The sequence below is a fragment of the Petaurus breviceps genome, unplaced genomic scaffold, assembly GCF_028583685.1.
Source record: "Petaurus breviceps papuanus isolate PSGF00001 unplaced genomic scaffold, PetGlider_PUasm1.0 87421, whole genome shotgun sequence".
In the NCBI taxonomy this organism is placed as follows: domain Eukaryota; kingdom Metazoa; phylum Chordata; class Mammalia; order Diprotodontia; family Petauridae; genus Petaurus; species Petaurus breviceps.
Genome location: NW_027186834.1, coordinates 1 through 6,037, shown reverse-complemented (window position 1 = coordinate 6,037; position 6,037 = coordinate 1). Strand labels below are relative to the sequence as shown.

General features: G+C 39.7%; 1 long non-coding RNA gene across 2 annotated transcripts in view; it reads left to right on the top strand.

Moving 5' to 3' along the window:
• Positions 1-6,031, top strand: part of LOC138176355 (uncharacterized) — a 9,669-nt gene extending 3,638 nt beyond the window's left edge. The window contains exons 2-3 of one of the 2 annotated variants that reach the window (XR_011172221.1): positions 5,104-5,287; positions 5,628-6,031. This is a non-coding gene — a long non-coding RNA (uncharacterized lncRNA). Of the gene's footprint in view, positions 1-5,103; positions 5,366-5,627 lie in introns of both variants that reach the window. The other variant, XR_011172220.1, reaches the window with a different exon arrangement.
• Positions 6,032-6,037: the final 6 nt, after the last annotated feature.

Genomic DNA, 6,037 nt, shown 5'->3' with positions numbered 1-6,037 from the left:
CTTCCTTCCTTCCTTCCTTCCTTCCTTCCTTCCTTCCTTCCTTCCTTTCTTCCTAGCCTCTGTAGCTACTTGGAATTCAATTATTGCTCTGTGAGGTCTTGATGGATGGGCCAGGGTTTCATTGGGTAGAAGGAAGAGAGGAGAGAGAGAGAAGTCCAATTTCACATTATAAGTGCAAGGGGTGTCTATATATGGGGGGAAAGAGGGAGGGTAGAAGAACAAAGGTAAAAGAAAGGAGGCAGGAATGGGCATACATTCTCATGAATGGACAGAATAGAAGATATTTTAGATCATGAGAACACAGATTAGAGATGGAAAAGACCTTAGAGATCATCTAACTCAACCCATTCATTTTACATGTCAGGTAACAGAAAAAACAAAATGTCATTTTTTTATTTATTATTGTGTTTAATGATGTATAGAGGTCAAAGAGAAGGAGGACAAAGTGGGCATTGAGACTAAACCTCAGTTGAGAATTAAATTGGCAGTGGTCATGGCAGCCTAGGATAGTGAAGGCAGCATTAAAAGTGACTGGTCTCAGAGTCTGGAGTGGGTAGGGAGCCAAAGGTAGTCAATAGTGAGTTAATGAAGTGGGAGAGGTTGAATGTTTGGAGGGCCCAGTGTGGGTGAAAAGCAGGTTCAGCAGGTATGGGGGAGTGGGTGAACTGACAGTAAAGAAGCTGAGATCCCAAAGGGGAAGGACCCTTTTTGAAATATAATGGGTGGAGCAGGATCCAGGGATGAGGAGGTCTAGGGTGGGTCCCTGCTGACATGTGCCAACTATTTGCATTATGATGAAGCACGTACACAACTCAGTATTGATAGGATCATGGGTCTAGAGCTGGAAGAAACCTTGGAGAGAGGCCATCTACTCCAATCCCTTCATTTTATAGATGGGAAAACTGAAGTATAGGGGGGTTAAAGGACTTGACAAAAGTCACAGGTAGTAAGTGTCAGAGGTAGGATTTGAATCCAGATCTCGTAATTCCAAAGTCAGCACACTTTCTCCTGTACAACCCTGTGTTTGTCAGGAATGCTGCTTGGGGGTCAGGTTTATTGCTTGAAATTCATGGAATAACTTAGCCCTCAGAAAATGAAGAGTGGTTAGTAAAATTGATCCACATTGACTCTTTGTCTTGGTCATATTCATCTGACATCTACTCGCTGTCTACTTCATTCAGTGCTCCGTAGACTTGACTTCATATAAAGAGACCTACATAGATGATAATGAGAGAATGACAGGGTACCAGGAACAACTTTATCAAGAATCAAACCAGGATATTACCCCACTTAGCAACTCTGCATTTCCAAATTGTTTTGTACAGCTTCCCAGTGTCTCATCTAGTGGCAGTCTTTTTTTGGACGTTTGTATTCAATGAACATCATTATTAATAAAACAGTAACCCTTATTAGTATTGATTTTACACATATCTACATTCACAGGAAGGTCAAATAGTAAAATTGAAACTTAAATCCTTTGGCCAAATAAGGAGAAGTTGGGACTCATTGGAAAAGACCCTGATGTTGGGAAAGATTGAAGGCAAAAGAAGGGGAGAGCAGAGGATGGGATAGATAGATTATGTCACAGAAACAATGAACAAGGACTTGGACAGACTTCAAGAGAGAGTGGCAGATAGAAGGGCCTGATTTGCTGTGGTCCATAGGGTCCCAAAGAGTTGGATATGACTGAACAAACCCTCCCCCCGCAAAAAAAAAAAAACCAAACTTCTGAGAGAACTGTCATACTTCTTGAATAAAACAGACAGAAATGGGCTGACTGGTACATAGTTTCTGAAATATCTTTCACATTGCATTTCTATTTTGATGGTTGCCATGGCTAAAGAAATGGTGAACATTTCTGATGACAAGCCTCTCCCCATTTAGCTAAGCTTGCCCTCAGAGATATTATGCCCAACAGACATATTCTGTTGCTAGGCCCCTGTTCAAAGTCTTTCTTTGTTATTCTTCAATTGTTTCAGTCATGTCCACCTCTTTTGAGCCCATTTGGGGTTTTATTGGCAAACATAATGGAGTGGATTGTCATTTGCTTCTCTGGTTCTTCTTCTTCTTCTTTTTTTTTTTTTTGCTTTTTGGAAGGGGGAAGTCAGGGCAATTGGGGTTAAGTGACTTGCCCAAGGTCACATGGCTAGTAACTGTTACGTGTCTGAGGCCAGATTTGAACTCAGATCCTTCTGACTCCAGAGCCAGTGCTCTATTCAGTGTTCCACCTAACCACCTCTGGTTCATTTTACAGATAAGGAAACTGAGACAAACAGGGTCAAGTGACTTGCCCAGGGTCACACAGCTAGTAAATCCAAATTTGAACTCAGGAAGATGACACTTCCTGATTCCAGGCCTGGCACTCTATCCCCTGAGCCACCTACCTGCTTCAAACCCTTTATAGCTTGGTAGACTCTATCTGAACCAATCCTCTGCTGTCATAGTCAGTGAGAATCTCCATGCCTTCCATATAATGCTAAATAATTGATTCATTCAATTAGTAAAAACAACAACAAGCAACCACCCCATCCATTCTGTGGAAAAATTGAGTCAAAATTGGTCAAAGGAATTACACAGAGAAAACAACTGTATGCAGTTAATGTTGTCTGACTCATCAGATTGGAGGCTCCATGAGGGCAGGCATTTCATTTTGTACATCCTTGTATCTTTCAGAGTGCTTGGCACAGAGGAGGTCATTAGAGCATAGGTTCATGGATCTAGATGTGAAAGGGACCTCTCAGTACATCTAGCCCAAATCCTTTACTTTGCAGATGAGAAACCTGAAGCCCAGAGAGAAGTGATTTGCCCAGTGTTACTCAGACAGTGATTTGAACCCAGGTCCTCTGACTCTAAAGGTTGTTTTCTGTATCAGTGAATGAAAACCAACTGATTGATCAAATCTTTCATTATTCCTGCTTTGGTGTCATGTGGATGGATCTTTAGCCACATGCTTATGATGACTTAACAATGTTATTGTGTCCATATCACTAATAGATGGGTAGAGAAGTTGGATATAGTTTGCTTCTGTTTCTGAGGACCCCAGAAAGACAGAAAGATTCTAGATCCTCCTTAAACACGGGGGTGAGCCCGCGTATAGTTTGGCACCAAACTTCCAAGGTTACTGTGGACGCAGAAAAATTGCAGCATAGTGGAAGGAGTGATGAGCTTGGAATCCAGCACTCTTTACAAGAGCTGGGTTTGAATCATGACTGACAATTACAACCTGTGTGACCTTGAGCAAGCCACTTCACCTTTCAGGCTCTCAGTTTCACAATCTATAAAATGAAAGTGTTGGATTAAGAGGTCCTTTTAAACTCTGAGTCTAGAATCTTATAGTCTACTCATAGGAGAAATATTGTACCTCCAGAGAAGATCCTAGTTAGGGACCAGTGTAGCTATGGTCATTAAACTGAAGAAGGAGGTACTTGGATGATTTTTTTTTTTAGAGAAATTCACAAAAATTATGATGAAATGATGAAAAGGGTTGCAATCTGCAGCAGAGGAATGAATACCCTCTTTCAGTCTTGTAGGAGTTTTCAGGACTGAGTGGCTTATGGCTGGCTCAAACACCCCAAGGCTGCTATTGAAAGAATGAGTCTTCTCAAACTGGTCTGATCTAGTCTAAAACCACAGGATTAGGCTGGAACCCCACTGCTCTTGATCATGTTGAAAGTTAAATGCATTTTTGTCTCACCACATTTAACTGCTTGTTAGTCAGGACAATTATGTGAAGGCCGCCTCCCTGATGAGCCATGTGACTGTCCTCATAGGAGAAGAGTAAGCAAAGGAATCATACTTGATTTATTCTTTCCCATCTTTTTCTTTTGTTTTTCCATTGGTTTTTAATGGGTTTCTTAGAATCAAAGAATCTCAGGGTTGCAAGAGTCCTTAGAAATAATTTAATCTAACACTCTCTTTTTATAGGTTAAGAAACTGAGGCCCAGAGAGTGTAAGTGAGTGCCTAAGGTCATACAGTTCTAAGGTCATACTAAGTGTTTATCAAACACTTGATATATGTCTGGCCCTGTATTAAACTCTGGGGATACAAAAAAGATTCCCTTTCCCCACAAAACGAATTCGATTCAACATATTGAGCTATAATCATCTCTGTCTTTATCATTTCTCAGTTATATCTGTACATATCTTATTTCTCTTACTGTACTCTAAGTTTCTGTATTTGAATTTTAGATATTGCCTAAAAATTCATTATTTACCGACATTTACATTCATCTACAATTAATTGTAAGTACTTAATGAGATAAAATTCCCAGCAGAAAAACTAGATTAATAGAAGAAAACAGATATCCAAGGTCCTCAGAGTTATAGAAACACATTAGTGGTCTTTGGCTTATTAAGATTGAAATTGTTTATGTAAATTTGATTTTGCTTCAATACTTTATGAATCTCTCTATGTGGGCATTCCTTCCAAAACTGAGGACTAAAATCCATATATTCCTCTTCTTCCATGTCTGTCTATCCATGGCCTCAGGTTATATGCCCATTCCTCTAGATTTCTCCATATTGTTTAGAAATCAGTTGAGCATGCAGACCATCCATCAAGTACCCTTCACTTTTCCTACATGACTGACTGTCCATTTCAGTAATTTTGAGAGTTGGGGGCTTTAATAGAGGAGAAAGACTGAATAATAATACCTAAAACAGTTGGCTTTTACTTTGGAAGTATTTTACTATCTACCTCACACAGGGCAAGACTTGAGGTAAACTTGAGATACCCAGGGACATGAGGGGGAAGAGCAGGAGTCAAGGGTAGATGGATTCAGAGGAATGGCTATATGAGTATGTCCGTTCCTGGAGAGTCAAAGATACAACCAGAACTGAGTGCCCAGAGTGGAGTCATTGGTCTGGATGATGGTCTTTGGACCATGACAATAAGGAGGAAGGGTACTAATGATTCTGAGAAAGGTTGTTTTCTGTGTTTGGTACATTCATACTACACTAAGCTCTCACTGTCCTTTGGTATAGTGACCTCTAAATTCTGGCTTCTACACAAGGATTGCTTAATGAAGAAGCAGTCAGTCATTTTGGAAAGAGACTGGGCTGCTGAATCTCTAATAGACAACTATGATTGTTTTTCCACCCTAGGTGTTAGAGGTTAAGGAGATGCTGAGGAATGACCAAGGGATTTCTTCTTCTCTTGTACTATCAATAATGGAGCATGGAAATATCAGAATGGAAGAGTCTAATATATCCATCCTCATATTGAAGATTCCAGAAAATAAATCAGATGGAGTACCTGGAAGAAGATGAGGCTATGTCTGGAGTGGAGGTAGCCTATTTACACCATATAAATTTTATGGATCTCACAGAGACTTTTTGGATCACACTGGCTTACCTCCTTCTCATGGTAAAATATACCCATTGTGTCACTTCTGTGTAATTCTTTCTTGGTATTGTACTATTCACACCATAATTTTTTTCCCATGATTCCTGAGTGACCCCTAGCTTTGATATTTTTGGAACACTGTTATATTCTGTAATTCATAGCCATATGCATCATCAGAATACTAGTGTTAAGAAAATGGTCTCTGACTCAGGAAAATAATTGGGCTTATTAAAAGACTGTAATTTCCAAAATTGAGCCTATTCCTCTTTCTCTTCCATTCTAGATCTGGTTCATTATGCATCTTCAGTGCTCATCAGAGATTGATGTACACCGATGGACCAGATCTATGGCCTGACAATTCATCTAGCTCCATATTGTTGTCTATATAGTGGACAATTTTTATCTACTTGTTTTTTTCCCTTTGATTTTGGTTCTCTATGACTACAAATATTCCAGGTTTTGATGCAATCTGCACGATTTCATCCAGAAACAGGAGCATTTGGAGGACGTCACCATTTTTAGGGAATCCCCTTTCTAGTTGGACATCTTTCATGACAAAGGCATATTTTGTTGGCAACAATCAACTCAAGTAAACTCAAGATTATTATGATTTTTTTTCATTTAAGTCACATTGAAGGATTAAAATGTGCAAGGCCTTTGAGTGTCCTATGATTTAACTCTGTTCCATGTGGG